Below are 11832 nucleotides of genomic sequence, written 5' to 3'. Positions count from 1 at the left end.
GAGAGAGAGAAACAGAGAGACAGAGCAAGAGTAAGGGAGGGGCAGAGAGACAGGGAGACACAGAATCCGAAGCAGTCTCCAGGCTCTGAGCTGTTAGCACAGAGCCTGATGCCTGGCTCGAAATCACAAACCTGTGAGATCATGACCTGAGCTGAAGTCAGACGCTTAACCCACTGAGCCACCCAGGTGCCCCTAGTGTCGATAATCTTTTAACCAAGTAAAATCATAAGGAGAAGAGAACCTATTACGTTAATAGTTTCATACATTTCTATTTCCCGCTCTTTGTTTGAAAAGCTCTAAGTTTGTAGACTGTGTATTGTCTGCAGACCATTCACATCCTGATAGGGAATGGTAGCCGTCCTTTGAACAATCTGCCTTTAACTCACTGGTCTTAAATCAAGGCTGTCAATCATTGTTGGAACAGGACAGGGTGAATTTGAGGCAGTGAGCACACATCCATTAAACGCCAAGTCAAGGAATATGAACTGTTTTAAATGAAGCTTATGCATAACACAAACCCTTCCATGGTCAAACACAGGAACAAAGCTCTTAATTATTCACTTCATTAGAGTGTATGTGGGGGAGTGATTACATACCATGGGACTCAGATGTAAAGAAATGCCAAATTCCAAAGCAAAACATTCTAAACATAAAAATTACATTGAGGAGTAGCCTGGTACCAGTCCTATTTTCTAGATCAATATAAAGAAATATTCATCATCTTCTTTGAAAAAACAAAGACCTAATATGTAAATGTGTATTGATTTCACCTCAATAACAAGATCAATAGTAAAACTAATAGAGAGTTGTCACACAAAAATTAAAGGTTTTATGTTCTGTTTATGTTTATAATAATAATAATAGAACCTCAAGGTGTAGCAATGAAAAATTATCTTATTTTAAAGCAATTATGTGGGAGGTAGCTAATAAAATTACATTGACATTATATATACTTGTCTTTCCAGAAGAACCACAGCAATCAAATCAAATTAAATTTAGAAGAAGGTACTAAAATACTCACTATTCAAAGGTGATCAACAGATCTTCCTTAAGCAGCTAACTGTGATAATTAGGAGGGTAATGTTTGATTTGCCCATAAAACTCATTATTTCTTATTCTATTTCTGGGATTCATTTATCTCTCTTACCTGTGACCTGTTTAGTATGGATCTAGGTCACTTTTAAATTGAAGAGTATGCATTTTAGGGTAATGAGAAGTCCACAAAAGGACTGTGGATATAAATAAAATGCAGGCATTCCCTAAATTACAAATATCCAACTTATGAATACACACACATAAGAGCAGAGCCCCGGCAAAGGAAAAGTATAACCAGTCTTGCTAACCCCAATACCTATAGGAACATGCAGGTAACATAAATGAATACAACCAGTCTCTAAATGGAGAAAGCCACTAGCCAGGCCACCAAATTATTGCCATGTGGGAATAAGAAGCATAAAACCACATTTTTATTTAAAAAAAAAAAAAAACTCTGAATATTTGAATTTGAACACACGAATTCAAAATTCTTAAACAGACTGCATAAGCCACACGGAAGACTTCTATAATCGTCATGAACCTTCTTCAGTGGAGGAACTCAGGATATTCAAAAGGAATAATTCTCTAGATCATCTTTATTCAGAATGTGAAACCTTGTCTGTTTTACTTCTAAACATGTTTCCAGAATGTAACAGACCTAATCTATGATTGGAAAATAAAAGAACTGTGTTAACATAAACGACACGTTGGTTCACACAGAGTTTTCTGCCAGTGCGTGAATGCTTTGTGTCATAAAGCAATGGCAGTTGGATACAAAGCACATCAGCCTAGCTCAGTGCAGCAAATCACAGAGGAATACAGCATTGTTCTGTTCACCCCTCTCTGTCTTAGAAGTGATCATTTACACAGTTTCCCCCAATCTTTTTGTATCTTGCTTGGCCTTGTCTCCATCATCTGCAGACTCAATGTTTCCTTTAATATCCCTTTTATCAAGCCACCTTATTTTTAAAGTCTTATATATAATACCATAGTATGTATTTATTAAGAAATTGACGTGATTTGATTTTTTAAAGTATGAGAATTTTAAAAACATTTTTTAATGTTAATTTATTTTTGAGAGAGAGAGAGCGCACACGCGCAAATGGGGGAAGGACAGAGAGAGAGGAGACACAGAATCCGAAGCAGGCTCCAGACCCCGAGCTCTCAACACAGAGCCTGACGCAGGGCTTGAACTCATGAACTGTGAGATCATGACCTGAGCCAAAGTCAGACACTCAACCAACTGAGCCCCCCAGGAGCCCCTAAAAATATGAGAATTTAATTGAAATTGTTGTTTCTTTGGTACTCTGTTTACAATATTGTCTCAGTGTTAGTTGGTCTGCCTCAATATTATTTTTACCAAATATGCTGCTGTTTTCAGTGTGGGCTTTTGCAGAACACAAGCTTTTTTGTTGTTTTTTCAGGCATATGCATATCATATTACAGCAAAAGTGTTTTACCCCTTATTATGATATGGATGCAGGATTTCAGGTTAGATCTTTTCACCAATTAATTAGTATAATTAAATCAGCCTTGCAATATATGATTCACTTTTGGCTAAGCCCTTTGGATTTAGTCAATTCACATTGCTATAACAATAATAGCAGATCTGGTATCTGGTGAGAAACTGCTTCCTGGTTTATAGACGGCTGCCTTCTTACTGTATCCTTACAGGGCAGAGGAAGAGAAGGGGAGAGAGAGGGAGAGAAAGAGAGAGCGACAGAGAGATTGGGGGGGGGGAGGGGAGATCTAGTGTCTTCTTCCCTTTATAAGGGCACTAATCCTCTTGTGAGAGCTCTGGTCCCATGATGTCATCCAAACCAACTACCTCCCATAGGCCCCATCTCCAAACACCATCACATTGGGGGTTAGGGCTTCAGTGTATGAATTTTGAGGGAATACAAACACTCAGCCAATTTCTACATATTACTTCATTTAATTTCCTCAACAAACTTACCCATTCAGCAGCTATATCCTACCTCGAAATGGTTCCAGGCAGCCCGCTAAGCTATGTAGACATAGCGAACAAAACAGATCTGCCCTTACTCTCATAGAGCTAAGCTCCCTTAGATATATGCAGGTAGATGTAATAATGCCTATGATGAATGCTTACGTGCCCTGAACAAATGTTGTCTATGCCAGGGGAGCACTCCAATCCCCAGAGGCCAAGAGAGAGGGAACCTCCCACTACTCTGTTCCTTGCTTCCACTGCCCTTGGGAGACAGAAGTTGAGTTCTCCCATACCACACACCTGCCAACACCTTGTTCTCCTGGCCCCACCACTACCACTGAAAGATGCCATAAACTCCTGCAGACTCTGTGGCTGACTTCCTCTTGCCTCTGAACTCTCAGCTGTGTGAACCTTGCCCTCTGACCACAGAACTGGTTGTTGGGATTTTGTTTGGGGCTTGAACCCCAGCTTTCCTGTAATTTGCAAGCTTAAATCATTCCCCTGTCCGTTGCTCTCAGCTTTTGGTCTTGCCTGAGGCAGCTATCCCCTATTCTTTCTTAGCTCTGCAGAACTAATGTCTGCATTTGGCCAATGCGGGCTCCCTTCAAAGCGGGTGTTTGGAGATTGGATCCCATGCTCCCCAAGTCTGGGACTGCTGCAGAAGCATTCCTCAGTCCTCCATGATCCTGTCTCTTCAGGCTGCACAACCATTGTGCCATGGAAATAAGGTGTCTACCTGCCAAGCAGTTCTTTAAATTTATTAAAAAACAAAACAAAATAAAACAAAACAAAACAAACCTGTGCTTCAAAGGATGTGGCTTGGAAGGGAGAAGTGAATGGGGCTTTTGAGCTGTGGGATACCTCCCAGAAAACAACAGAAGAGGAAGGAACCAACTTTACTTGGAGACAGCAGAGAGTACAAAGGAAGGAAAGATGGTGGTGATTAAAGAGAGGGATAGAGAGAGGGGTTTAGTTGCACTGAGAGGGAGTTTGTGAGAGACCTTGGTGTTTGAGTGAAGAACTTGGACCCATCAATATAAGCAATAGGGAATTCTTGATCAGTGGAGTAACATGGTGGTTTCTGAACTTGAGGACAGTTGCATTTCAGCTGACTTTAGAATGGGTTGGACAAAGGAGAGATGAATGTTAGAATAAGCTAAGAGCTGTTGCTATCTATCTATATACCTATCTATTCACCTACCTTTCTCTTATCACCTACTTACCTACCTATCAGCTATCTATCAGCTATCTATCGGCTATCTATCTATCTGGCAAAGAAAGCCCAAACAACAAAGAGTTTGAAAATTAAAAGGAGGTACAAACTCAAGGGATATTGTAGGAATTGTTATGAAGGAATTAAAAGGAACTTTATCCACCCAGATCATCATTCCATTTTCCAAATGGAGACCTCAATCTAATGAAGCTCCCACCAGTACGGCTGTTTTTGAAGACCTTCAGAGAGAGGGATCATGCAAACAAAAGAATTTCCGTAATGAATGAGATCCTTGGGCCCTTCCATTCAGTGTGCCACCGACCACAATAACACAGGATGCCCTGAGAGTAACTGCCTCTCCTTTAGGAGTCCAGATATGGGGTCAATGGACCACCAATTATCTATCCATGAGGTACACGTAAGGTCTCAGGTGGTCAAGCCACTGAACATAGAATATGTCAGAACTCAGTTCAGAAAGGCTCGTAAAAGGACTCATACATCAGTTACAAAACTCCACTGCACATAGCATGAGCATTTCAGCACTAGCTTTTCCTATGTTGAGCAGCATCCATTCAGGAAGGAAAGGGAGACCTGACGTGCTTTTTTCTGCTTTGAGCATATGAGAAGGTGGATCCTCTCTCAAATCACTACCAGTTCATGTCCTTCACTTTCAGCATCTCAACTGAAATTCACTTTATCTAGGAAACTTTCTCAGGTTACTCCTAAACTTGGTGTTTTTCCTGGCCCAGGAGTCTAAAGTACATAACCTACTTCAAAGAACAGGGAGTTTCACAAACTTTAGAAATTTTAATATCAATAAATTAGGCTATAAAATAATCACAGTTTACCACAAAGGACACCTATAAATAGCTATTTTTTGTTTCAGCGCTTCACAAGATTCAGTAACAATTTATCTTTTCAAGAATATGGCTGTTGCCCTATGTTTGTGATACAATATGTATTAATCTGGTACTTTCTGTTATTTGTTTCATAATTATATTCTTTAATCATTTTATAAGTGCCTTCTGTCTAACTATATTGTACATTCCCTGGGGACACAAACCTACTGTATCAATTTTCTGATATCATCCTGTAGTAACCACTGCTATTTCTTGGTACACAGTGGGCATTCTATAAATGCCCTTCCCATCAGATCAAGTAGTTAAGTCAGAAGAGAAGTCAGTGGTTTATAGCCAGGTCTAAATCTTTTCTGACTGGAGAAGAAAAGAAATGGGCAGGTATTTTAGCTTTAAAATGGCATGGGAAATTTGTTTTTTTCTCTGTGGCAATTGGAGTAGATGATATTGGATTTACCATGTAGCAAGGATCATGGAAGTGCAATACAAAACCCAGATGACAGTATGAAATGTATTTTGTGTGTATTCACAAAATTCCACAGAATCAATCACCATCCCTTTGACCGAGTTAATATGAACTCCAGTGGCAGTAACCCACGGACCTCTAATAGAATTCACCGATGGGAAATAGTAACAGTTCCCGTGGAGGCATTACCTTCACTGCCGACTGTGATCTATGGATGACAGCCTCCCAGAAAACACATTGACACAATAGGCTGTAATGGCTCAGATGGGGCCTTTATGTGATATCGGGCCAGTGATCTGCAGACAATGTCTCGCCGGGAGGTTTCTCAATTGCCTTTTCCAAAGCTTTCCCTCATGCTTTCAGGGCCTGTCCAGGTACTTTCCTGAGCTCAGGGATGTCTGCTTGTGTTCTAAGGCTATCGAAGCTTGCCTTAAGGCATCTCCATTACACTAATGAGCTGCTACAAAGCCAATGAGAAAATGAAAAATAGCTACAGATGGAAGATTTTCCCCAATTTGCAATGATGCAGGTGTAGATGTGTTTGCTTATAAAGTGTAATTAAGCTCCAACAGTCAGATTTGGGCTTTATTTCTTATCAAGCCCAGTTAACCAGTTTGGAAGCTGCTTTGTCCACACCTAAGGAGACTCAGCTACCCCTGGACCAGTCAGTCGGCCAACAAAGAATTGGTAAATGTGCTCATAATTGTGCAAGGCATTTTTGTAGATGTAGGATAATAGTTGGCTTCTGCCTTCAAGGAGCTTCTGATTGAGTTAGAAGAGGTGAAACTGACCCATGTGAACCCATGTGTATTTATGGCTAAATTGCTAGGTTGGTGCTCTGGACTGTTTGATAATCATCCCTTCAAAGCTGCCTGATAAACACCTGTACCTCATTCAGTGTTACACCTGACACTGAGCAATAACTCAGATAGGTAGTACATAGCAGGACAAAGAGTGGATTTATCAGCAGATGCCGAAAAAACCTGACCTTACATGCTTAGAGTAAATTAAGGGCATATGAGAAGGAGGACCGGGGAGAAGAGAAGAGATAAGGAATTACTAACATTTATAAATTCCAAGTATAGCCCCAGCCACTTCACAGGTGACCACATTTTCCCTTAACATGGGCTCTATAGGGATCAACATCATCATTTTACACATAAAGAAGTAGCAGCTCAGAGAGATTACTTGCCTTGCCCCAGGCCACACAACCAGAAAATGAGCCAGGACTCAAACCCAGATCTGTCTGCTCCAAAGCTCACACTCTTTCCAGTTGTCACTGTCCCCATCATATCTTCTATCATCTTGACCAAATCATGTCTATACCTGTTGTCACCTCCACCTTGCCTGTGAATAGTCTTCTTCAAAATGGCCCCTGATTCTGGGTGGGGTGGGAAAAAGGAGAGATCAACACAAGAAGACAAAGGTGAAAAACATATTCAAGGGACTACCTTCTACCACTGCTCAAAGCTCTGGCCAGGGCTTGTCTTCTGTCAGGATACCCCAGTCCAGCATACCAGTCTGCATCTGTCCTAACTGGTCAGTTCAAAAGTCATTGAGGATGTGACATATTTTAAAATATCATCTCCCTTAACTACTTACTGGGTCCCTGAAATTTGTGGATGCTGAATATTGTTTTTTCAGAAGAATAATGTCAAATCTGAAAGCATCTCTAAGGTTAAAGGAAGGCAATATGAATAACACTCTTTGCTAGGAGAAAATTTATACCAAGGAAAAGCTAATTCTTTTAGTTAAATACTTTATATACTTCATTTATTTTAAGGTTTATATAAAAGTTTTATTTAATAAAAAATTTATTTATATTAAAAAGTTTATTTATTTTGAGAGAGAGAGAGAGAGAGAGAAAGCATGCACATGCACATGAATGAGGGGAGGGGCAGACAGAGAGGGAGAGGGAATCCCAAGCAGGCCCACACTGCCAGTACAGAGCCCAACATGGGGCTCGAACCCACAAACAGTAAGATCATGACCTAAGCCAAAATCAAGATTCAGACGCTTAACCAACTGAGCCATCCATTTGCCCCTGTATAAAAATGTTGGAACCTATTATAATTGGCTTGTGCTTTGGTCTAAACTTAGGACATAGAGACCTTAGATTTTTTATTTGTTGTATAGATACTTAAAAAATATAGTAACTATTCTTCCAGCTTCCCCAATCAATTTCCAATATCTAACGTCTCACAGATAAGCACTTTTAACAGTTTATTGTGTACCTAGATTTTTTCCTACCCATAAAGATAAAATATATATGAAATATATGTTTGTATTACAAAAATTTAGTCATATGGACTAGTCTACAGCTTGCTGTTTGTATATACTGTGCCAAAGATATCATTCCTTATCAATATATAGAGATCTATTTTGTTCTTTTCAATAAGTGCGTAGCATTGTGTATAGATATATCATAACTTCAAGCCTTATTGACATATACTTAGAGTGTTTTCAATGTTTTGACATCTTAAACAATGCTACCAAAAAAAATCTCTGTACATTTTTCCCACTGACATGAATATTTTAATAAGAAAAAAATGTACTTTCTTGAATACCTTTATTTAAATATTTACAAATTCCTTTCAGCAAATTAATGTCAGGTATTCATCTTTACCTATTTTACAGAAATTCATGCCTATATTTACTATTATTCTGTAAAATTTACTGACATATTATTATGTCAATATGATCGATTGGTATTAAAATAATATATTTGTTGTAGTTCTTGATCAGATGCAACCGGCAAATACAACATTGCACTTAAAACTTTACAGTAATTTACCTTCAGTCACAGTTGATGATCACCCATTGCAGGGAAAATCAGGCACTATCCTAACAGGTTTCAAAAGCACTGTCAGGACTCAAAATAGCAATACAATGAAGACTGGAATAATCAGAGAAGGTTTCTTGGAGGAGCTGGCACTGCAGCTGTTTCTTGAAACATAAAGAGGATTTGGATAGCCTAAAAGAGGGGAGAAGCCAAGAATGTGAACCTGAGAAGTCAGGACCACGGACAGAGCAGAGATGGGCCAATGGAAAAATACACTTGGAAAGGAGTAGCAAGAAGAGGTAAGAGAGGCAAAGAGAGGCTTTACGACGAGGATTTTAAAAAATAAATCAGCAGCAGCTTCTTACTAGACATGTCTCCAGAGGCAAGGGAAACAAAAGCAAAAATGAATTATTGGGACCTCATCAAGATAAGAAGCTTCCTCACAGTGAAGGAAACAATCAACAAAACTAAAATGCAACCAATGGAACGGGAGAAGATATTTGTAAATGACATATCAGGTAAAGAACTTATCAAACTCAACATGCAAACAACAAATAATCCAGTGAAGAAATGGGCAAAAGACATGAATAGACACTTTTCCAAAGAAGACATACAGATGGTTAATAGACACATGAAAAGGTGCTCAACATTACTCATCATCAGGGAAATACAAATCAAAACCATAATGAGATACCACCTCACACCAGTCAGATTGGCTAAGATTAACTCAGGCAACAGCAACAGGTGTTGGCAAGGGTGTGGAGCAAGGGGAACACTTTTGTACTGTTGGTGGAAATGTAAACTTGTGCAGCCACTCTGGAAAACAGTATGGAGATTCCTCAAAAAATTAAAAATGGAACTACCCTGTGACACAGCAATTGGACTACTAGATATTTATCCAAAGGATACAGGTGTGCTGTTTTGAAGGGGCACATGCACCCCAATATTTATAGCAGCACTATCGACAGTAGCCAAAGTATGGAAAGAGCTCAAATGCCCATCGACTGATGAACATATAAAGAAGATGTGGTACACACACACACACACACACACAGACATACACACACAATGGAATATTACTCAGCCAACAAAAAGAATTAAATCTTGTCAATTGCAACAGCATCGATGGAACTAGAATGTATTATGCTAAGTGGAATAAGTCAGTCAGAGAAAGACAAATTTTATATGATTTCACTCATATGTGGAATTTGAGAATGAAAACAGATGAACATAGGGAAAGGGAAGGAAAAAATAAGATAAAAACAGAGAGGGAGGCAAACCATAAGAGACTCTTAAATACAGAGAATAAACTAAGGGTTGCTGTAGGGGAGGTTGGTGGGGGGGAGGCGCTAAATGGTTGTTAAGGAGGACACTTGTTAGGATGATCACTGGGTATTATATGTAAGTGATCACTAAATTCTACTCCTGAAACCAGTAGTATACTATACGTTAAATAATTTGAATTTAAATTAAAAAAAATAAAATTTAAATTAAAAGATTTTGAAAATAAAAGTAAGAAACAAGTCAGAAGGTCTAAATTTTATGTAGAGATGAAACTTCAGGACCAATGGACATTTGGGAGAGTATTTAACAAAGCTAGGAGCCATATGTCGTAGGGCATAAAGAGGGGAGAAATGAGGTATTACACCAGTAGTAGATCCAGGAACTATACTAGGATGGGAACCCCACAAGAAATAGTTAAGCGAGAACTTCCATAGAAAAAAATCAACCCGATCCACAATAATGGCTACCACTTAATCAGAACTTACTCTGTGCCAGGACTATACAAAGTGCTCTAGTCACAATATTTCCTTTAATCCTCCTCATGACAACTTTTTGAGTCTGTATAATAATTAACCTCACAGTTGAGATATGCTCAGGCTCATACGGGTTGAGTGACTTGCTCGAGGTCACAGAGATTACAAATCACAGAGTCGGGATCCCAACCCGTGTCCAAATCCAAAGCTAGGAACCGGCCCTAAAATTCAGGTTTACACCACAAACATTATGGAGATTCCCTTCCAAATTAACTGATAGCTTTAAAAAGAAGATGGTTCTTCTTCTTCCACTGTGTTTCCCTCCTTCCATGGAAAACTGTGAAAAGGTGGTTTTTTAAAAAAAAGGTTTTTTTTTTTTTAAAAAAAACTAAGTTCAAAACACCTCTGATATAGTTCCAGCAGGCTCATGAAATCCTTGAGAAATTAAAAAAAAAAAAACAAACCCCAGATTGTAACACCAGCTTTGTCCATTCACTGAATTGCCTCATACAATGTCGCCTAACTTCTTGGAACTTCAGTCTCCTCATTCACAGCAAGGTAGAGCAGATGACGTAATTGGTCCCTCCTAGCTCCTAAGTTCCATGTTGCTTTTATTCTTTGTATTTTTGTTGCCAAATGATGTTGACTAGAGGACTGAGCTGACAAAATCTAAATCTTACTTCGCTGTCAGGACTGGGTATAATCCCTTATAATTGCCTTCTGCATTCATTAATTTAATCATTTATAACGATTAAAAGATCCGGAGTATCTACTACATGCCAGAAGCTTCTCTAGATGTTGTAATTATAGCAAGGAACAAAACATTGATCTTACCTCTTGGTAGAATAACGATAGCTAACTTTTAAAGAGTGTGTCTTTCGTTCTTACATACGATTTAAGTATTAACTTATTTAGTCTTTACACCAAGCTTGTGAAGTGTTTCTTCGTAAGAATGAGGCACAATGAAAGTAAAGTAACGTTAGCTATATAGCAAAATCAGGTCTTAAGTCAAAGCAGCTGGGTTCCAGAGCCCCTTCTCAACCTCAGTACTTTGCTCAATAATCATCACAATCTCTTCCCCAGAAAGTATCTCACTGTGAGTAGCGCCATGACTTGGTCAAGGCTGAAATGAAAGCCTTCAAGAGAGGCTACAGGATTCTTTGGAATCCCAAGGCTCTATCTGAAGTCCAGTTTTGACACACGCCTGTCAAATCAGTGATCTCAGTTTCTCTGCAACTGTTTTCTCATCTATAACACTGGGAAATATAGTGTCTTCCCCACAGGGCTGTCCTAAGGCAAAGGACAAAAGTGAGTGCTACGGTGGGAGTCAGAATAAGTACCCGCATTCTTTAAGAAAATACACTAGCGCTTTGGATGTTGGAAAGTATTTTTTTTAATGTTTATATATTTTTGAGAGAGAGAGAGAAAGAGAGAGAACGTGAGTGCGTGAGTGAGGGCGGGTCAGAAAGAGAGAAGCTGAAGCGGACATTTAACAGGCTAAGCCACCCAGGCACCCTGGATGTTGGAAAGTATTTATAGATACAGAATCCCATCCTTACTTCAGCCATCTGATCACCTACTTCGAAGAAGCCCTTAGAGCCTAAGATGTGCTAATTCCGAACTTTAGGCATTAAAACACTGAAGTGCATTTTCACAGAAGAGTAAATTCTTAGAGATTTCCCATGCATTCTATAAACACTATAATCACTAGGAACAAGGGTGGAAAAAGTGTAAAAACATCCTGGAACTATTAACACTGAAGGGAGGTTAA

Source organism: Prionailurus viverrinus, chromosome C1, assembly GCF_022837055.1.
Source record: "Prionailurus viverrinus isolate Anna chromosome C1, UM_Priviv_1.0, whole genome shotgun sequence".
In the NCBI taxonomy this organism is placed as follows: Eukaryota; Metazoa; Chordata; class Mammalia; order Carnivora; family Felidae; genus Prionailurus; species Prionailurus viverrinus.
The sequence above is the reverse complement of the archived record's forward strand: the minus strand, read 5'-3'. Positions refer to the sequence as shown.